This window comes from Oryzias latipes, chromosome 17 (assembly GCF_002234675.1).
Source record: "Oryzias latipes chromosome 17, ASM223467v1".
NCBI lineage: Eukaryota > Metazoa > Chordata > Actinopteri > Beloniformes > Adrianichthyidae > Oryzias > Oryzias latipes.
In genome coordinates, this window is record NC_019875.2 from 15,213,547 (window position 1) to 15,237,461 (window position 23,915).

The following is a 23,915-nucleotide window of genomic DNA, read 5'->3' on the forward strand; positions in this document are numbered from 1 at the left end:
GGTGTCAACTCTAAATTTTCATTTTTCCCAAATGCCCAGTGTCCATTATTAAAAATGCAAATTACATTTTAATACTACAATTGTTATATCAATTGTAGTATTAAAATGCAGCAACCCAGAACAAAAGTCATATTATAGTACTTTATGTGACACAATTAGACTTCCTTATCTGGCCTACATTTTTTCATGCACTGCATCAAGCACTGGCTACACATTCACCATCAGAGTATTTCCTCACAAAAGTAATACACAACGGTAACAATGTGTGTTGTTGTAGCAGAACAGGGCATTGGTGACTTACTTATAGCAATATTTTACTAAGAACATGTTCAGTAACTCTTGTATTTCAAGAGTATCACCCAGAATGAGGAAGACCATTAAGCAATAACAATAAATGCAACAAATAATCAATTTTCTGGTCTTGGTCAGTGTTTGAGATTTTTTTTTTGTTTTTACATAAATGATTTACAGTTCACACCCATCTGTCTTGTGGAACATTAAGTGGAATGATTAAAACCTGCTTTGCAACAATTACAGTTTTTCTTAAATGCTAAAACACATTTCACAAACGTGTCCTCCATGTTCCCCAATGTCTAAACACAACACCCTTTTCTGAAGCTACATAAACACAACCTCACTTTCTCACGTCAAAACTCAAGCTTTCACAGCAAAAGAGCAGCTCGAGCAGCTTTCAAAAATGTAAACACTATACACATCATTACGCACTACAGCAAAACAATTGAAAACACAATGCTCAATTTGTGAGATGGTTCTTTGTTTCACAACTGGAAATGCATATTTTTGGAAACTTTACAGTAATGGATGTTCTTAGATCTCTGCAGAGGATTAGGCATTTAGATTTGTGAGTTTCACATGAAGAGTATAAATCTGTAGTAAATTCTGCATGTGTACTGTAACACATCTCAGTTCAAAAACTGAATCTATTGCACACTATACTCTTGAAAACATGATCAGGGTGTGAAGTTATTTTATTTACTTTATTCACACCATACACCCACCACAATCACTGTACATCACCATTTAGTGTATGGGTGTCTGTCATAAACCTTCCATCTCCACAATGAGAAGAACTCTTCTATAGGGGTCAGGAAAGGGGAGTAGGGTGGGAGACAGATGTTTAAAAAGTGGGTACTGTTGGTGGTGAACCACTCTCTGATTTGGTTTGTAATGTGAAAGCTTATATTGTCCCAAATGATCACATAAATGTGATGTGAATGCCCAGGATGGTGTTGTTGGTGGTCCAGGAGGATGTCTTTTAGCTCCTCTAGGAAGGTGAGGAGTCGTTAGGTGTTGTAAGACCCAAGGACAGCATGCCGGTGGACAAGCCCCTCCAAACCGATGGCCGCACTAAGAGTAATATTACCCCACCGTTGGCCAGGAACCTCAGGGATGGCTCTTTGGTCAATGATGCTACGCCCTCTTTGCCTTCGTTTCTGCAAGTTGAATGCCCTGTTAATGGTGGCCACGGTGAACCTACTTAGGTTTGGAGGAACTCTTAGTCCTGCTTCAGCCATTGTCATGCCATGGACAATGACCCGGTCACATGTTCATCTTGTCCGTAATGATGGTGCGAGGTTGTGTTGCTCTCCCTCCTTGACATCCTCCTCTCCCTTGTTGCCCTGCTCCTCTTCCTCCTCTGATTTGAACTCCTCTTCCTCGTTGACCTGCTCCTCTTTTTCCATGGACAGCACTTCTCCCTCCTCTGACTCAAGATCCTCTTCCCCCGAATCTGCCCTCATCTATTGTGTTTGTATGGAACCTGAACTTGGTTTTATACATGTGATCACAGCATTAGCAACAGGTGTCTTCAATTTTGAGTTATTGTGTGTAATGAATGATGCCAGGTGTGTTCATTGTGTTCAAATGTTGCTGACTGTGGCAAGCACTTTATTTTACATGAGCTTTCATTTGAGAATATGAACAGTTCTTTTGCAACTTGTGTTTAAGCAAAGAAAAATGTGTTAAGATTTATGAGAACAGAGGATTGTGTTTTATGAAGTGTGTCTTCATGTGTTTTAAATATTGAAAAATGATGGATAGATTTATTAAATATGTTTAGACAACTGGTCATTTGGTTTAGGGGATTAGCTTATGTGTTTTAACATTTGAGAAAAACTGAAAAACATTTTATTTGACTGAAGGCATTCAAGAATCAATTCTTTTTTTTGTTCTCTTTTGTTTTTTCAAAGAGGATATTGTGGACCATGTTTTGCCTATATGTTTATTTTTACAGACTAAAATGACCTAGACCAAGGGTTTGGATCTCCAAAATTGTGCTCTGTAATGCTCATTTGTTTGTATTTTGACCATCCTGAGACGGCTTTGGTGTAGAGGTACAGGAGTTGACATCTGTTCCGAAGGTTGCAGGTTTGGTTCCGGCCTTGCTCACTCCACTTGCTGAAGTGTCCTTGGGCAAGACACTGAACCCCACATTGGTCTTAGTGGTTACAAGTTAGTGCCAAGTATGGTAGTGGAGCTTGCATAGATGAGTGGTACTGTGACTACCTATGGGCCTTAATAAAGGTGGAAAAACTTTACATAACTATTTGTTCTTACCTATCTTAAATTTAAAGTGGATAAAACTGACAGTTTGAAAAAAATGAGAAAACAGCATTTTGACATGGTCTCAGAATAAAAAAACCTATATCACATTTTTCTTGCACTGTCATCTTGCTTCCATTTAATCAGGAGTGAACTGTTGGTTAGTATTTGTCAAGAAAAAAGAATCCAAAATACTAGAGACCAGGCTTGATTCAGGAACTGAAATCTTTAATAGACTCTAACTAAGCTTGACAAAACCATGAACAAAGAAAAGAAAAAGGGCCAAATTTTAAGACCTTGGACCATCTGGTGAGCCTGTATGGCAAAAATGTTCATTGTATGGGTACGCTGAGGTGCACAGGTTGTAGTGAACACTTAACACTAAAGGGTAAGTGAGGGTGAAATAGGCAAAACGCAGACCTGTCCCATTTTAAGCTTTAATTAAAGTCATTTTACAATTCTAGTTAGGGTTACGATTAGGGTTAGGGTAAGATGTTTAAGGATGAGAATGTCTTGCACCATCTTGTCCACAGTCATGTCCCTTTCGCTCCTCACTAGTGGCGTCCTACCGGTACTTACAATAATGATCGAAAGGTAGGGCACCCCAGGTAAAACATTATATTATTGTGAATAAAGAAGCCAAGAAAAGATCGCTCTTCCAAAAGCGAAAAAATTACAGATAAGACATTCTTGTAATATGTAAGAAAAAATAAGCAAAATAATGGAATGTGCAAAAGTTTGGGCACCCTGCAGAATTTAGAGCATGCAGCAATCTAGGTATCTAACATAAAATTACAAACAGTAGCCATATAATCAACATTACATCCCTCAGTTATAATGATGAAATTTACATCCGCGATTCCACATTTCCCATGAGTCTTAGGGGCTAAAGGCGGGGCCAATGCCCGGCTCGCCATTCTGTTGTACGTGTTTAAGAATTAGCAAGTAGCAGCAGTGCATGGAGGGGTGAACGGGAAAAGCTCTCCTTCCGCTTGTGTCGCAGCAGCGTTATGGGAGTAACAGGACTGGTTAGAAAACACAACGGTAAAGCAGCGGCGACTGAAAAGCGCGCGCCTCAGCGCGATACGCGCGCCTCAGTGTGGCGCGTGCGTCAGAATTCAGAAGCCTCTGCACTCCGCGGACGCCTCTGCGCTCCGCTCCCGCCCCGCGCGCTCCTTGTCTCCCCTTCCTATCTACTCCGACACCTCTGGCCAGGGCAGCTTCAAGGAGGAGCACTTCGTCCCCGTTGCGCCGGTGGATGGAGCAAATCGTTTCTGTGCAAAGCAATCGGACTTAAATTAGCCGCGTCACTGAATAAGCCGCAAGGCTGTAAGCGCAGGAAAAAAGTAGCGGCTTGTAGTCCGGAAATTACGGTAATTGCAAATATAAACCAGGTGTGCAGTGACAGAGGGGAAACAGAACATGACTGAAGCACAAAACATGACTATTGAAAACCGTACCAGTTCTGTCACTGCAGCCCAACTTTTCACAGCAGATGGTTGCTGTTATACTGAGTCTAGTGTTTTTGTGAAGTTTCTTTTCTGAACAGAATTGAAATTATACTAACCATAATTTATGTGACTTGGTTTAATGTTACTTACATTTTTGTGTTGAGCCCTAAAGCCATGTACACACAGGGCTTGTGTGGCACGTTCAAGAACACAGGTTCGTTAACTCACTTTTAGCATATGGTGTACCGTTACTAGCTCATGTACTCACAGTTGGAAGAGTCTAGGTGTGAAATGTTGAAGCAATTCTTTTTTTCCGGTTCCAGGTTACACGGCAGGACGCGTGGCGTGCCTCTCTGCGAATACAACTATCTTCAAATTACTTAAAAGGTTGATTTTCAAAAAAGAGAGCTGACCATGCCCCCGAAGAAACCCCAGGAATATGAAGACCTCAAGAAGACTCTTGACATTATTCAAGAAACGCTGAAAAGTTTTATGGAACAAGTGTCGGCTAAGCTAACCCCACTTTGGGATATGATGGAAGAGTTCCGAAGATTTCGGGCTCAAAACGAGCAGCGAGAAAACCGGGTCGAGATTCTGGAGAAAAGACTGGACGATGTGGATCAGCAAGTAAGGATGAATAATGTCATTCTCACTGGAGTACCAATCAAGCCTCGAGCTAGCACTGCTAATGCTAGCGCTAGCGTAGCTAGCAGTGCCAATACGGAGATCTGTGCAGTGTCTTTGGAACAGCAAATACATTCATTTCTCACATCTAAAGGGATTTCCCTGGATCTCAATACCATCGAGACCTGCCACCTGCTCCCCAGGAGAAAGGAGACGGATAAACCAGCGATCCTCATCAGGTTTGTGAATCACAAACACAAGCTAGCTTTGATGAACCAAAGGAAACAACTGAAAGGTTCGGCTGCTTATCTGAACGACCATCTGACCAGAAGGAATGCTGAAATCTCAAAACATGCACGGCTTCTCAGGAAGCGTAATCAGATTGAGAACACTTGGGTTAAAGGCTGCAGGATTTATGTCAAACCGCTCGGTCCAGAGGACCGGTCAAAGGTTGTGGTTGTGAACACCATGAAAGACTTTGAAAAGTGTTTGACCACGGACGTCTGAAACAACATGGAGTAATAATCCGAAGAGCCAAATAATTTCAAGAAATATGACACGTGGATTCATCACTTTACGTAACCTGAATAACAGCAGAGTTCTGACCTGCAGACAACTTGACCTCAACTTTCACCGTCGCTGATATCAGCTGAAGAAGGATATGGACCTGAATCTAATGTCTGCAGACATAAGATCGAAGAGAACTATAAACTCTGTTTTGAACCCAGGAGATCAGCTGTTATCAGTAAAAGAAGAAATACCAACCTTGGACAATCGACAGTTATGGACCCTTTTTATTTTTCCACTACAGCATTACTTTATTATAAAAAATAAATAAATAAAAAAAAAGTAAAACAAATGATTAATCACTTATTGAAAATTGTTAAATTGATTGACTTTTAATGATATTACTTCACTTTCTCCAAAACTTGATAAATTGATTCAAAAATCTTTCCTAATGTAGCATAATTTTGCACATGTTTTTAACTTTTGATACTTGATGAAATTTTTGCTATGAAAATTCCTGAAACAGTGTTGTCTGCTTTACTGATATAGTATTATGTTTTATTCATATGAATGGCTTTTATAAGTAACATAATCTGCATATATTCCAGATTGTATTGATAAATCATGTAATAAAATGGTTACAGTATAATCGGGGTGGGATTATATAAGTTCGCTTCCTCCCACTCCCTTTCAAGCAATATTTATTAATATGTCTAATTATCCTGAGTTTGATTAGTTACTGTATGAATGTATAACTGATGTAACTGTTTATTCTGGCTCCTGGCTTTTTCTTTAACAGCTCCTTTACTATTAAACTTGATGACTAAACTTGATTTACTGACTAGACTTGATAACGTCATATAATTCCAGCTGGGTACAAACCACAATTATGAATTTCTTTTTTATGATCAATTTTCAAACGTTGGGTTCTCGACGCAGCCCATACGTCACTGCCAAAGCCGAGTGAGTCCCTGATTGGTCAAAGTTCAACTGGCATAACTATCAGCACATTTAATGGCTGTGCGTTTTGTATAGTGCACAAATGACTTAGGCTGCGTTCACATTGCAGGCTTGATGCTCAATTCTGATTTTTTTTTTAAATTCAAATTTTTTTGGAAGGCCGTTTACAGTTCCAATAAAATGCAAACTTTTGTGATCTCTTGTGTGAACGTGAAATGACCCAGAAGTGACCTGCATGCGCAGAAGAGTACTCAACGGTGAACAACGTCACTCCTTGTTTCTGGAAGTAGCTAACGTTAACAATGGATGTCAACAACAGTGTTGTCAACAGCGGAGCTCTTTTTGCAATATTAAATTTATTTTCACAAAGGATCCAGCACAATAACAATCTTCTCCTTTTAAGAAGGCATTGGAGCCAGGATCGTCTGTACCCACTGTTGTGGAATGGGGATGTGTACGTGTTGGGGCCACACGCGTGTATGTAAGACAGAGGAGAGAGTGCGTGCAGCGCAGGAGCGAGTGAGAGGGGAAGTGGAAGTGTGTTGGGTGTGTGCATTCATGTTGTGTGTTTCGGAGGAAGGAGAACGATAGTAAAAGAAGGCTTCCCCCAACTGCTGTTGACTCTTTACTAACACGCTCTGGAGAATCTGAGGGTCCGAACGGGGAAGTGAACCCCGAAGGAGGATCCGCCTTCTGCCCTGGAGAAGGTCTCCCCCGCACTTCTGACCACAGTCGGAAAAGAAAAAAGTAATCGCAGGAAAGGTTCAACACCATTCTCGGCCATTTTGCTGGAAATTTTTTCAAAAACCGCCTGTTAAGAGCCTTCGAGTTTGGCCTGAATAGAGCTGTCACCCCAAATATTAATCAAATCGGTAACCTCGCTTCCCTTCCACTGACTGGTCTCAGCACCATTGTCCGCCATGGTTGATTTTTATGATCTCGTCCCGCCTACTTCAGCGCAGAATGATAACGTTTGTAGCGTATCGATGACGTACGGGCTGGATACATGTGGCCTGGCTGTTCAGATGGAGGTCGCATTTCAAAAGATCAGATAACTATCGGATTCAGGACCACATACCAAAGTGGCCTGGGTCACATTTGAAAAGATCGGATCTGTGTCGTTCAGACTGTAATGAAAGATCAGATTCAGGTTGCATAAGGGCAAAAAGATTGGAATTGGGTTGGTTCAGCCATCAGTGTGAATGTAGCCTAAAAAACATGCGGAATGGCGCACAATCGCAAGAGTTTTGAATATGGAAGCTTAAAACACATAGATACGTTTACATAGACTTTTCATTGGAAGTGGTCGATCAGACATGTATCTTCTTGTTTCTGTGAAGGTAGCATAAGAGTTATTAGGCTATGAAGTGGGTTGAATGGATAAGAAATCGAGTCATTAAACGCATAGCAATTCAGACGCAAAAGTATTTTGAGATAAGGGATGACTTTTGAATAACAGTAAGACTGATCCTGTAACAGATCGAAGGGAATTTGTTCATCTTGAGTGTTGGGAAACTCAGGCTCACTAAGAAAAGACAAAGGTTAACACCGACTGATGGTGATCTTTTGACCTCAAGGTTTATTAAATTTGGATGTTTTCCGCCTTTTTTTGCCTTGATTCGCTCATCTAGAACTTCCAGAATCCAACATTCAGCCCACACCATTTTACCACAAGTTGCTGAATGATCTAAGTAATCTCAGGGAGTTGATTTGTAGGAGTTTTGTGGGTTCCCTTTTTTGATCATCTGCTGGATTATCTCAGTGTTGAGAAAGCATGAAACAGAAGATGATTTATAACCAAGCAAAAGGGACATAAAGCACATAGATGTCTTGGTGTGTGCTGAATTTCATGGGGTGGTGGAGTGCATTAGCATCGAGGACAAAGCTGCATAAACACTGCGTTATCTTTGATGTATGTATGGACAAGCAATGATACGGTTTTCCAATTTTCATTCCGTAGGATGAGCCAATTTTTTGTGGAGCTTGATTCTTGGGAGGGATGGGGAAGGTTCCTGAGCTTTGATACAGAGGTGAAGTCTTTTTGCTTTTCCGGTGCCATCTCTCTGTTTGTGCTAAAACACCAAACTGGTCAAACAAAACAATGTTTAGGAAAAACCATCACATTTAGGGTCTTTTTTTTCTCCTCCTCTCCATCTATCTATCAGCCTTCCTGTCCATCTCTCTGATGTGGTGATCCAGTTCAGTGTCCTGAATTAAAGGGAGGCAAGTGGCGTGTTGAGAACCCAAGGGTTCCTCTGACACATCGTGTAAGTAACCAAACCCTTTGATGGATGACTCTTATTTTCTTGTCAGCCTCAGATCACTTTTATGTTTATCTTGATATTTTCTTGATGGTATTTCATTTATCCAGTAGGACCGGACAAGACAGGAAGAAAGGGGATGGAAAAAGAGAGTCAATCAAAGAGATGGAAAGAGGGGGGATCGTTGGGTCGAAAGAGAAACAAGCCGCAGGTGGACAATGAAAAACTGAAAAAAGAAAAGAACTGGCAGGGCTTAAATTGAGTGTAAATTGGTACAAGTTACGCAACAATCAGGGCACCCTGCTATTTATTTATTTTGCACAGGATGTAAAGGTTATAGTCTTCTAAAAGCGCAAAAGCTCTGCTTCAGCATCTCTTAAAACTCCCTTCCCTGCCCATAACCCCATCGTTTTCTCCTAACCTCGTGGAATCTCTTCATGCGGCAGACATGAACCGCCGATCACAATCTTCTTCTCCGGTCCTTACAGGTTCACACTTGGCCATTAAGCACAGCTGAAGGAGCTCTGGCACTCTCGCTGTCATTCTGTGCTTTTCATTTGTGGTTGTTAGTTACTTGATGAGCAGCTCTCCATCTCATGCCCCAAGGGAAATTTACCTGTCTCACATGGATTTTCCAGTCCCTCTATCAGTTGACCTTAAGTGTTTCTTGGGTATTTTTATGGGATTCTTGTAAGGCTAAGAGTGATACTAGTTTTTTTTTTTTTTTTTTAACCCTCATTATATATCTAAACCGTTAAGCTTTTTTGAAACTGAATTTTTAAATATTGATATTGGATTTGTTAAATGTTTCTTAAATGTTAAAAAAAACAAATTAGATATCCATCCATCATTTTATAAATTTCTAAAACAACTTTTACATTCTTGGAGGAATAATATTACATTGTCTTTGACATGCTGCCAGGTTCCTGTAACAAAAGAAATCTGTATATGTTCTGATAATAAAGTCTTTTTTTTTAGCACTTTTTAGTTGAGAAATACTAATACACATATATCAATGTAGTATGTTAAAAAGTAGTATTTTAAAAAAGTTGAAGAAATATCATCCTTTCTCCAAGAGGCTTTCTTAGTTCTTCAGTATAGAGAAGCACTTATATTCCAATGGAATTAATTGAGTGCAGGTGAGATGGCTTTGAGTCTGTACTGATTACATGTTGTTGAGGGTGTGGTGGCTGAGACTCACCTGACATTAATTGCACCTGCTGGACAAAGGAGGGGGAGATGACAGCAAAGAAGATAATGATTGTTAATATTTAGAAACTTGGAGCTATAAACCTTCTACTATGGCAGAGAACACTTGTCACTGCCTTTTAAACTGAACGTGTCACAAGAAATTCCCATCAGGGCCAATGTAATGAAGGAGTTTTCCAACTAGCAACTGAGAAAAAGCCTGAGGCGAGTCATCCATCAACTCAAACACACACTTTCTTATGCAGGGAAAATACAGTTTAAGGTTAAAGATTAAAAGTGAATAGTTTTGTTTTTGCAGTTTTGCAGTGTATTTAAACTTATAATATACATTGAATCTTTATATGCCCCAAACAAAACCATTTCACTCTCAGTGAAAATGTTTTTCTGGTTTAAAAGTTTGTTTTTTCTTCTGTGTAAAACAGAGAGAACAAAGTGTTACATGGTAACACATGTCTTTGCCATTCATTAGTTAAACCAGTGGAAAATATGAAATTTTAATGAAAAATGCTTTAAAGGATAATGTATATATTTTCTTTCAAAAAGCACCTTGTAACCCTTGTGCTATCCTAGGCATTTTAAAGTTGGGAGTTGGGTCATCTAGACCCACTAGACAGTGCTCTGAACCTTTTTTCTTCAATGATTTGTGATCTTCACTGGTGTCCATGGATTACATGAAATCTTTCCACCTTTATCCACCTTTGTCATGGTAGGGAGAATATGTCAATGTAAGGGTAGGGTCATCTAAGATAGCACAAGGGGTTGAAAATACAAAGGGACACACAAGTTAAAAAAAGCAATCATAAACTGTTAAAAACAGAGGAAATTGTTTTTTTAATGTTGACTAAGAATTATAATTCCAAAAAGGTTAAATATATAAATTTTGAGATGTGATTTGGAGACGGGAAGTGAATCAATCTTATGGACTTTGAGGAGCAGAGCACAGACATTTCTGCTCTCCATGGTGCAGAGTCAGACAGAAGGCACAGGGAGGTGGATGGAAGAAGAGGATCTGATAGTAAAATCCAACTAATTGTCTTTGCCAGTGATTTCCATTCTTTGTCGACTTCCTTTCGAACAGCCTTATAGAAAATTTGGTCCAAGAGCTATACGTTTTCAACAGCACTAAAGCTTTTTTTTTACTACAGAAATGTCTGTAAGATACAAGCTACTACTATTTTAGAGGAAACATCTATACACATTTGCTATTGTTAGACAGAAATATAAATGCGGTGAAGGTAATAAATGTGAAGTATTTATTTAAAGGGCCAGTTTGTGCATGAAAACATGGATTTGTTCTGCTTAACAGCTACGCTTCATTTTTAAATCTTAACACTTGTGTTAAAATGTGTTTATTGTTAACTGGGAATGGGTCTTTTTAGACTTATTTATTCCCTGAGAAACCATTCAAGCCCTCAAAACTGAAGAAATTGTTTTTAACCTTTATCAATATTTACATTTTAATTGTTTGTATTAAGCACTGACCAAAACAGGAAATTTAAGAAAAGGCTTTAAGACAGAGATGCTCAGTTTAGATGATGAAGCCTTAGACAAGATGTATTTGCTAGATATTCCTTTCTGCTTATAGCCTGGGGCTCTGTGAGGTTATGGTGGCTGTTAAACATTAGGAAAAGGGTGAAGAAGCACAAGAAAATATATAAGGTGCATTTAAACTCAAAGTATTAGCTGGAGTCTCATACTCCTTGCGCGTGTTTCCAAAATGATTACATTTTGCAAATTCCATAAATGCAAGGTCTTGTGCCACTGGTTTACTGTAGACGTATGAGAAATACATTTTTATTACTTTTTTCAAATTAAGGAATCGGCACTTACCAACAGTTTATCAATCCGGGTAAAAGTAAGTAACTTTGTCTCTAATTTTTTTCTTTTTTTTTTAATTGCTTTTTTCGACTTTTCTTTTCATTTATGCTACACAATCCCTTCCTTCCAGAATGAGATCTGCCCAATAAAAACACTTAATCAACAACACTTTGGTATGACAAAGCAATTTTAATTAAAAAAAAATCAAAAATGATTACAAAGCTTCTTTTACCTGCCTTTTTTCATAAAGCAGTTCTGGAAGCCTTTAAGTTGTCACTTTCAATGAGTAATGTTACTGTCAATTGAAACTAAAAGTCAAATGATGACATTATTAAATGTTAGAAGACCAAATCAGCAAATTGCATGCTGTACAGGGATTATTGGGTTTCTACTGAGCTCAGCTTCTGCTGCAGAAGAAGTCATCACGTCCATATTGCATCCATTCTGCAGAGTTTGCTTTTTTAGGTTGTCCATGTCCTGAGAGATGTTTTCTCTTTAGTTGGTATAAATTGTGCTGTAATGGGAGTCAGGAGAATACAGGGTATTACATGAAATATTGAACTGTCGATCTTTTAGCATTACTGCAGACAATAATAACCCTTCATGGATGCACAAACACACACACACACACACACACCTCTGTCAGCACCTTTAAGGTCTTCAAATTAAGTCAGTCTATGATCTGCAGCAAATAAGTTTTACAAACTTGGCAATAACCTCATGTAATATTGAGCAGCCAGTTCATTCATTTTTTTAAAGTTGTCAAAGAATTTTTCCCCCAGTATACTTGTGTAGCACTTATTAACAGTTTTGGAATTGGGAGATGATATTTTTACATGCAGCGTGGTGACGTCTGAGGTTTTAAGAAATTTAAGAAAAAGTAAACATTTTACAGTGACTGGACGATTTTTTGACATCGGTCAGTGGCTGCCTGGGCACATTTGGAGGCCGTGCTGTAGCAGTCCAGTGACAGGCCAGTGGCAGGAAGGTGCCAGTGCAATATTTGACAGATGGGAGGGTGTCCAAGATCCTCAAAATTGTCTGGTGATAGGCTGATTTTGGAGTACCACCCCCCTGCCCCCATGCTGCTTTCCCGCTGCCACTGTACAATTTCTAATAATCGGACGGTAGTAGCAAAGGCACTCCATGAGGGCTGTTGACATAGGTCATGGCCCGGCGATGACCAGATGCCAATCTGGGGATCCCGGCGGGTCCAAATGGGGAGACAGCATTGACGCGTTGAAGCTTTTCATCTGTTGCTGCGGTTTGATTGCTTGGATCTTTGTTGTCTTTGCCATTGCTGGGTTCTTAGTAGGCATGTTGTCTAATAATGTATTAACTGACAAGATTCTATTATGCGCTCAAAATCGGAGTTGAGAATCATCAGTGGTGCAACCCCCTTTTTAGAAACCGGCGGGCTACTGGGGGCTGGCGGCCCATGACATGGATGGCCACCATCTGGAGACATTTACACATCATCCAATCAGAACTGCTGACATCCGGCGATCCATCTTCCACTGCCCTGTGGCCGCCCAGCTGTCTCCCGATTTTGTAAAGGTCTGCCGACGTTTACATTCATGACCACACCAACAATTTTCAAAAAATTGGGCGGGATGAAATCTAGAAGATTCTGCCAATCCCTGCACATTGCGCTGTGGCGGCTGTATTAGTGACCGTATACCACTACGCAACCTAAAACACACATGACTCAAGAATTTTGGGTTTGCTTTGGTCTTTTTTTCTTTTTCTTGTTTTTTCTTTTAGCAATAGTCAAACCCGATAAAAAAAAAAATCTGAGGAGCTAACATAATTTTTAAAACATGTCTATTTTTTGCTTTTTAATCTCCATTTGGTGTGGAATTACCAAATACTCATGGTTGTACATACATTGTTTAAATAATATACAAATTGTATCCTTTTACTCCAAAGATCAAAAGTAAGCGTCATTTTCAATGTGAAACATTTTCTTTTAAATATAGTAATTTGAAGTTTAATGAAGTTACAAATGCATAATTGATTCATGTGTTTTATTTTACAATGTTAGAAGCAAATAACTGTCCAAAACTTGGCTCAGAGAGAAAATAATATACATACAAATCCAGATTTTACGAGGGGGAGAAAAAAAGTTATAATTCAATTTTACTTGCAACCATTTTCGGCAAAAAGAAGAAATGCAAATATACTTATTTATTTTTTTTAATGTATTTTTTGCTGGGGCACTGGTTCATCTGCAGTTGAACAGTTGGAGAATTTCTTAAGAATAATAAAATGTAATACCTGTGTTTTAGATGAATGTGTTTGGTTGGAAGGTGTGATCAGAATGAGAATCTCTGGCCATTTGGTGGCCTGCTGTCTGCTGATTTTTACATTTAGCATTATCTCAGTATGAAGCATCTCCTGAAGGGCTACCATAATAATTTCAGGTAGAAGCAGTGCTATGAGGTAAACTGTAGAAGAAAACGTTGACCCAACAGCATGCTGCTTTTTCAAGTTGTATAACTTTCTTGGACTTGCATTCACTTTTTTTTCCCTTTCATCTCCAGCCAAAAATGTCTAGCTATCTTTTCTCACCATGTCCAAAAGCAAACTCTTTTGTGTTGTAATGACTCGTGTCTCCTGCATGGCACACAATAGGAGCATAACGTAGATTCTCTACTTTCCCACTGTGACAATTATCATTTCTAAGCTATGTGCAATCAAAGTGTTGGTGCCAAGCAGCATCCAATGAAAAGTTTTTACTTTATGTAAAAATCAAAGCTGCCTTATTAGATCTAAAAAATGCAAGTAATTGTGCTGCTGAACAAATGTGTGGTGAACATAAAACTATTAATAATTACTTATCAGATTAAAATAGCTTATTTGGTAATGCAAGAGCTTGCTCATCTCCGATGTTTTTAAAACTAATGCATGTGAAACATAAATACGTATGTTACCACAGCTCATGTAGGTTTGTTTAAAAAAAAAAAATCCAGCTGCAGACTACTTTGCATATTTGGAATTATGAGAGGAAATGGCTGATCACAGTAGGTGATTATTTTTATTTCATTTTTTTTAGGGATGTAGCAGGTTAAGAAAATGGAGGGATGCATTTGTCACTGCCACAAGATGAACAAAAAGGTCGCAGAAGGCAGACAAGAGTTTGATTCTGTATTAATTCTGTAGTAAACCTTGCAAATACAGAAAAAGTTAGGATGAGCCTTAATCTGAATTCATCAGATCTGACTAATGAAGGAACAACAATGCATGTGAAAATTTGAGATGCATCTTTCTTTGTTTATGGCCATCATGTTTGTCCTGGCAAAAACGCCATGAGATTTATGTCTTAACCCAGTGAAAACAAACAGCTGTGCCATCTAAAACAATGCTGTCAGCCTGGCCCAGCCACGGCCAGCCCTCATCTTTACTGCAGCTGCCATATAAATTCTAGAAAACTGCCTCCTCCTGACACCTATGTGCTGATCAGCTGCAGGATCTATGAGGTTCACACATATATGGAGGCTCTCAATAACCGCCCCCCCCCCCACCCACAATCTCACCTTCACCACCGAGCATAGGAGGTTTCGAGGACAACAGGGGCTCCTGACTATACCTGTCTTTTCCGTTTCCTTTTTGATTCTTTCACTCTGACTGCGGCTGTGTGTTTCAAGATTAACAGTTCTAACTTTAAGAACTGTTCTGTTTCTAAATAAGTTTTTATGTAAAATAAAGACTACATGTTTAATGTGTTTTTTATTTTGGAAGCTTTAAAAATAAAATTCAACTCATAGGCAGTGTTGCCAGATTGGGCGGGTTTCCGCCCAATTGGGCTTCTTTTGGTTATGTTGGGCGGGTAAAATTGGCATTGGGCGGGTCTATAAAATTTGGGCTGCTTTTCAAAATATTTAGCGGTTTTATTGTCATTATTATTATTTTTCTTATTATTTAAAATATTAAGTAAAAGTATACTAATTAATATATAGCCTAAAAAAAGCATTGTGAATATATGAAACATTACAGTAATCCCCCTGTTTAGTCCCCCCGCGAATAACAAAAATCAGCGAATAATTGACGCTGTTTTAAAACTCCCAGAGCCTCTGCAGAGTCAGAACCCTATTCTGCCGTTTGGGTTCATTTCCAAAAGATGGAGATGATGCAGGGCTTTTATTGGCTGTTATTAACCTTGTCAGAATGGTTACAGCTCGGACAAAAATAGCGCAGCCTGCTCATACACTCAGCCGGAGGAGAACGTTCAGCCAACGCTCACCCAGGTAGGCCCCGCCCCCTCTAATCCACCAGTCACCAGCCCACCGCTGATTGACATACGCTGTGGTCCAGCAACTGGCAGTGGCAGAAAGAGGGGGGCGCCATCAAAAGCCATCTAGAGTACACGATACGAGAAACCTATAACTGGATTTTCTGTACTTATTTTATAAAAAAATTATTATAACAGACTTATTATATAATAATTTATTATTATTGCGTCATTTTTTATTAGGCTACGGCTATACTTTTACGTTCAACATTAGGTTTTTGCTAGGTTGAGATTTAGGCTTGTTTTTATTGAGGTGGGCGGGTTTTACGATGAGTTTGGGCTGGAAACTGTCGCTCAGATCTGGCAACACTGCTCATAGGGACACCCGTATGTTTATTCCTGATCTGGCTCAGCAGCAACATAACAACTGTCTAAATTAGGGGTCCCTAAATCCAGGCCCCTGTTATTTTTTCAGAAACCCTGCCTTATTTGCTGCTGATTACCTGGATCAGGTGTGTTTAGCCAATAAGGAGCTTCAATGGCAGGTTGGTTTGAAAACATGTAGGACACCGGCCCTCGAGGCCTGGATTTGGGGGCCCCTAGAAACGTTTCTCAGATACTTCACCTTAAGGCCTTAAATATCATCTTCAATTTTCCATCCATTTTCTTAACCCACAATATCCCTTTTGAGGTCAGAGCCAAGAGGTTGCCAGAGCCTGTCCTGACTACTATTGGGTGAAGACGGGGGACACCCTGGACAGGTCGCCAGGCAGTCGCAGGGTAAACAATCACTCCCACACACACTCACACATGTACACTTAGGGACACTTAGAATAACCAATTAACCTAATGAACCATGCTTTTGGACTGTGGGAGGAAATTGGAGTGCTTGGAGAAAACTCATGCATGAACAAGTAGAACACGTAAACTCCTCACAGAAAAGTCCCAGCTGGGATTTGAACCAGGGCCTTCTCTCTGGCAGGCGAGAACATTAACCACTGTATCGCTGTCCAGTCCCATCTTTAATTCTTAATTTTCCACAAAATTTTATACCAATTTTTCATATCTATAAAGTGTAAGCTGCTGAAGTACAATTTTTCAACAAAAGCACAAATCCAAAGGTAGATTGTGTAAGAATGCTTAGTATCTTGACAAAACAGATAAATATATTAACTTTCTTGTAAATTTTGTACTTGATTTATGAATGTAACTATTTTTTTTTTTTAGCTACATTTGTTGTGGTTTTACAAGCTCAGTCTTGCTGGGATGAGACAGGCCTCACAAATACACACATTATTTCATGAATGCCTCATTGGCTCTTTAAAATTTGGACTAAATCCTAGACTTGGTTTTCAACATTCCTATGACACTGACACTCCCAGAATGGCACAAAGTAGTGCCCTATTTAACAAATATAAAAGTTCCACTTCACAAGTGCCACCACCCTTGCACGCAAAACCCAAGACTTCTTAACAGCACACTACCTAATTTGTTTAGCCAATTTCCTTGATTATATCAATTTAGAAAAAAGTGATCCTGTTCAGTACTGGTCAGTTCCTTAAGGGACCAGTAAAGAAGAGACAAAAAGTGAGGGGAAGGAGCGAGAGATGTAAAACTGATTACATTATACAATTGGTAAAAATTGTGTTTGACACACAGGATAACACTGCATTGTTTTAACCATTTATAATTTAGTTTTTTTTTTTATTTACAATTTAAAAACAGTGTAGTATTTAGTCATTGGGTTGCAAATCTTCCACAAAGGTTTCCTACCTTTCCCATACTACATCATACAGACCAAGCAGTGAAGAGATTGTGATTGGTTCAACAGGAAATTCATCTGGTCCTTAACAGTGAAATGCTGAAAACGATGCATTCAAGATATTTTGCTCTTCATACCTGTTGACTGTGTCCCTTGTGCTATCTTAGACGACCCCACCCTTATATTGACGTGTTCTCCCTACCATGACAAAGGTGGATAAAGACGGAAAGATTTCATGTAATCCATGGACACCAGTGAAGATCACAAATCATTGGAAAAAAAAGGTTCAGCGCACTGTCTAGTGGGTCTAGATGACCCAACTCCCAATGTTAAAGTGCCTAGGATAGCACAAGGGTTATACGAGAACTGGACCGAGTCAGGGCCGGGCTATTTTGTCGGTCAGACGAAACTTTCAACTGCAATTTCCATTTGAACAAAAATATACCTTCCTGGTGAATTTTTTTTTCCCCCTGAATTTGCCTAACAAGTGCACCTCTTCAGACCCCTCATTCCGGAATCACTGGTCTACTTCACCATGATAAGACATGCTTCACAAGCTGTATATGACGTATAAAGAATGCTAGTGCATACGCTGAAACTCAATTTTTGAATGTCTGATACCATCTCTCCCTGACCTATGCAAGTGCAGTACAGTCAATTAGTTAAGTACATTTTGGTGTAATTATTGATATAGTAGTTAATACAAAGCTTTAACTTTTTTAATGTCTGAAACATTTTAGCAGGATCCGCCCATTTGCTAAGTTCTTTAAGTAATTGGAAAATCTATTCTTTTTAATAAATGCAACTGATTGAGCAGGGAAATATTGAAGTGATTCGTTAAACAGTTCCTGTGGGGTACCACATTTTAAAATCTCTAAAAGTACTTGCTGCTACGAAATGTTCATCTACACCATATTGCATAAATCACTGGCTCTCATGACTTTGCTATAATGCATTTTATAATAATGTATCTATGGCTAATTATCCTTTTAGCAGATTAATACACCCATTCATTTTATTTTTCGCCAGTTGACATTTTATGTACTATAGCAAGCCGGGTGATATTTCTAAATTTGCTAATATATCTGTTAATATTTGAACATAAAATGGAACATGTAGTAAGGCTGTGATTTTAAGTGCATTCCCATGTATGTATATTTTTTATTATTTCTTTGCTTAATTCAATATTTTAGCATCTGTATAGTAAATGAGTGGAATAGGTTTCAATCATCATAAAAGTAAAAATTTCATGAACACAGTACATTAAAAAACCTCAATTTGGATTTGACTGGAGAAAAAAAAGACTATCCTAAAGCAACTACCATTCACTATATTCCTTTGGTGACTTTCTTCTTAAGGGGACACCACCACTATTAATCTTATGTCTAACCTGTCAGACACACAGCGAGGTGTTTTTGAAGCAGGTTATATGACTAACACACTCACCCAGTCTCCAAGGACACGCAATGTTCCTGCAGTTCTGCCTTGTCCCTTTTGCATCACAACAAAAGATTTTATAATGGTGTAGAATGACTTTTAAATTTGATCAATTACACATGTCAAGACTGGTGACTTGATGTGTTGTGAGCTCTTTAAAATTTACAAAGGACCAGCATGGGACAAATTGAGATGCAACTAAGATTAAATGGTAAATCCGATCTGAAATACAGTAATGTGGAATAAAGTCGGTTCTTGATCTGGGGGGTGGCCGTCGAAAGGCAGGTTGGTTAATACAATACTGCGCATCCACAGACCATTAAAAGATAAAATGCAGTTGAAAAACATCTTATTTGTTACCTAGAAGCTACAGTCGGAGGGCCACAGGCTTCTTGCTCTGCTCCATTCTGATGCAACCACTTGTATTATAACTAGATCCATGTGCGTCTTTGTTTTTGATTTTGGCAAAAAAAATGCATAATAATTGATTTAAAAAAAAAAGGGAATAGTTTTACAAAAGATGATCAGTGTGGGACTTTAAAGATGCTCGAACTCCAGGTCTCAAAGGCTAGTGTCTTTCGTGTTTCAGATGTTCTGCCTCATCTAGAACCTGAAACAGGTGAGCTTCACCAATGAAAGGCTAAAAACTCAAACAACGCCACAAGGATTGCATTTTTACAGAAGATAAATAAATGAATTGCCAAAAGACTACAGATTGGTTGGTCAGTCTATTTATGTAGAGTATATATATATATGTGTATATATATATATATGTGTATATGTGTATATATATATATATGTGTATATATATATATATATATATATATATATATATATATATATATATATATATATATATATATATATATATATATATATATAAATCTCGTCCTTTTCCTCATATTTGAATCTCCCTCTGCTATCTGGTATAAAATCCTCTCTGCTTCACTTCTTTCTCCTAAAATGATGTGCAGCTAAAATGGTCCTGTTGTCCACTGCAGTTGACACACATTAAATTCCTGCTGTTTCAAAACGAAAAACATGAAATGGTTTACAGATATAAAAATATTTTTCCTAACATGTTTATGACCAAGAATATATATTATTATCATGGTAAAAAAAGCAATAGATACAGAATATTTGACTTACCCTTCATCTTTCCATAAAAGGAGGTTGCTGGGATTGCAGCCATCTTTGTAGAGGGAACAAAATATAAAGTTCCCAGCATGCAAACTCATCACATGACACATCATTGGAAAGCCCAGGATGTACTATTTCCAAATAATACCCTTCCAAGGATATCTGCAAATACTTAAGAAATATACAGCTAAACAAAATGTCCATCATAAAGGACATAAAACAATGGGCCAGGTCTCACGAGGATATTGGCCTACAGATGTAGGGAAAAAAGAGACACAAAGACATTTGCAACACAGATTCGCCCAGGTGGTGGACACTGACTGACACATGACAAGGTCGGGCACCTTTATGTGGCACAAGTTGGGGGAAACTACTTGTTTAATGACAAAATGAAGGAAATCTGAAGGGACAGTGTATCTCAACACAGGAGGGCTGGTTGGTTTGCAGCCTCAAGGCAAAATACTATTCAGCACTACAAACTCCTCCGGGATTCTGCTGAATGACTACTTCAATGTGACGGAGTACACAGATAATCTGTGGATCTTGGGTTGAACATGGGGGTCACCGGAGCAGCAATTTCTTTTTTCCCCCTTGAGCTTACCTAGTGATGAATGGACAAGTAGAACAAAAAGTAGAAGTAGGAGCGTCATCTATCCCCTGTACTTTCAGCTCTTTGTGCTCTCAGTCTCTGTACAAGGCTCTTGTCATGGACACACACTTGTTTTGAAACAAAAATGCAACAGACGGCCTTTGCCTTGAAAAAAATCATGCAAATAATTGAACAGGCAAACAGACAAATGAGGATCTCCCTCTGCAATTGTGATTACAGCCTTCTGCTCTGTTTTTCCAAGCCACTCAAGACAGCAAATGCGTGGGTCTAAGTGAAACTCAAGATGTTTTTTAATGATGGATCCATTATTAAAACAACACAATAGTTTTATTCCAAACACTTTGGACACTTCTTGCCAGATGATACCATCCGTTTTGCATATACCAAAAAGAAGTGGAACAAGACCAAGAGGTCACAAGAGGGGAACAGCAGGTTCACATCCTGGTGACAAATAATTTTTTTAAAGTTCAATTCAATTCAATGTTATTTATATAGCCCAAATTCACAACAACAGTCGTCTCAGTGGACTTCGTAAGTCTTGTAAGGTAAACACGTTGAAAGAAAAAGAAATTTGCGTAGAAAATGCACAGGAACATGAAACGGGTAGCAAGCTATTTAGTCTCTTAGTCGATGTTTGTTCCTCAAATACATGCATGGAGCCAAACAAAATGTTTTTCGGTTTTACTACTGACGCTTACACCGCACATCATAAAGCGCCCACCTGAAGGCTCGTTTTGTATACGATTTTCACACTGAAGTGTTGCTATCCGACGCTAGTGCATGTCCACCACCTACTGTTGAAAAAGACTTGGGGTGAAATGTCAAAGTGGTGCAAATCTTGCCGCAGGCACTTTTTCTTTCACAGCTTTCTTCCTATAAATGAAAGGCTTGATTTCATATAATTATGGCCGGGCACAAACCACAATTATTGATTCTCCTCCATGATCAATTACTAAATGGTTGGCTCTTGAGCGAATTAAAAGGGAAAGCCTTGCATACATCTCTACAGAGTCCCTGATCTGTCAAAGTTTGGCCAATTTAGTTTGGCCAATTTTTGGCCAGGATTAACTTTCAATAGTTGTTCAATGGCCAAGCATTTTGTGTGTAGAGCTTGAAAATGGTCTTAAAACTGTGTGTAGCAATGCGTGAATGCAAGAGTTTTGTATGTAGAAGCTCAAAACGCATGTAATTTACATTGACTTTTCACCAAAAGTGGTCACTAAAACAGGAGTTGCTGAGGGCATTGTGAATGTAGCTTGAGATAGTTCAGTGCCCACCAAGGTTAAGTTAATTTTTTTCATGTCCATCCATCCATCTTTTTTTTTTTTGACCCCTTGTCCACGATTACAGCTGTCTGAGCATAGTCTCTTAAGCCTCAATCTTCTCATCTGCTTTTTCATCTGATATGGGGAGTAACTGATTCCTTCCTCTGTGAATAGATAGAAATTCTCCACTGAGTGCTCCGGAGGTAAAACATCCTTTTCCCAATGAGACCTGAAGAACCTCTATTTGAGGACACCTGGAAACTATTCTCCATGTATGACAGAAAACACCTCAGTGACAAAGTAATCCTCCTGGAAAATCTTATAATGGATTCAACGTCTACTTTACGTAAGAGGGAAGCCATTCAAAAAAATTCAAAACCATTTAAGGTTTTGAATTTTTTCAGTTGTTTTCCAGAAAAAAAGAAACAATGTCCCCTTTTTTACTACCAGCAACCGTCATGTCCTCCTCCCCTATATCCATGAACCACCAGTCTTCCTCAAGGCCTCATTTTCTAGCAGATCCAAACTAAGCATTTTTTAAAATGATCTATTCACTTTCCCCAATCAAAACATGTCCAAACCATTGTCTCCACCTTTTCAGATTATCATCAGATCAGCTCCATCCTCTCCTCGGTGCTCTTTAACATTTTCCTCATTTATCAGCTCTCCAAAGTTCTCCTTCCATCTTTTCTTCATACCTGGTGGAACCTGTCAACGTATTTCCATCGCTGTTCTTGATCCCTTTAACCGGCTACACATCCTTCCCATCTCTGTCTCTCTGCTTTGCCAACCTGTACGGATCCACCTCTTTCTCCTTTGTGTCCAACTTGTTATTTACGATGTTACTTGCCCTTGGTTTGGTCTTTGCCATATGCCTTCACCTTGGCCTGCATCTCCCTGAAGCTACTCCTGTCTGCTCTCCTCTTTTCTGTCACCAACTCACTTTTTCCTCTTAATATTCCCTCTTAGGAAAAAAAAAAGTTTGAAGGCCTGCACATCCAGAAGTTTTCAAGGTTTTACTTTAATATTAGGGTTACCTTCATGTAATATTTTTGAATTATTGATTTTTCTCTTCTCGCCAACCTTCCACTGCTGATTGATATCAACATTGACATCCCATTACATTTGCAGACACTTTGCGATTTACCTTTTGAAACCTATTTTCTTTCACTGTTCAAAATTTGCATTTTATAATGACCTAAATATATATTTTGTTGCTTTTTTTCTATCTTCCATTTATTGTTCTGTTGTTATATTTTATCTTTCCAGAGGGGATGATGGTAAATTTAATAAGTGTAATGAAAACCACAAGCCACAAGATTTATTTTGCCAGGGACAGGACATTATGACTTTGAACAATTATGCCTCGCAATGTTTAGTATTTACACAATATTGGAACTGTTCTGGTGTTCACTAAATATGTATTGGTCTAACTTTGTAAGGCAGCCAGCATGTTCTACCTTTTTGATGACTCAGCGGGGAACAGAGCAATCACACCAAACAACCTGGATGAGCTTCTTCCAGTGTGGGTCCTTGGACAAAACCCTTCATGCTGCTCCCTAAAGATGTAGCCACAAGGGGGCCCAAGTCTGGATCCCCCTGTGCCAGTCCCCAGCCCGGATAGAATACAGGGTTGTGTCAGGAAGGGCATCCGACGTAAAAGTCTCTGCCAAAACCACCTGTGCAAATCAGTAAAAGCTGATTTGCTGTGGCGATCCCTGAAGGGATCTGCCGGAAGGTGGACAAAAACATATATTGATGGTTGTGAGTAGACCCTGAGAGGCTATTTGAAAGAAGAAACTGGAAAGGAAAAGGGCCCTTCTACGTACTGTTGTTTCAGTTTTACAGCACCCAGATTCAAGAACTGCTGAAACAATATAATTTATTTTAGCATGAATGCTTAATTTATTTGTCCTAAGAGATTAAAGTCCTCAAATATCATCAAAATGTTGCATTACTCTATACAATGTTGATTCATTGTATTGGGGATAAGTGTTTTCTCTCATGGTTTATGATATTAAGGTGCATTTGTGCCATTCCCTCTGAAAACTTAATTTTATTTCATTTTTTAGCTGAAA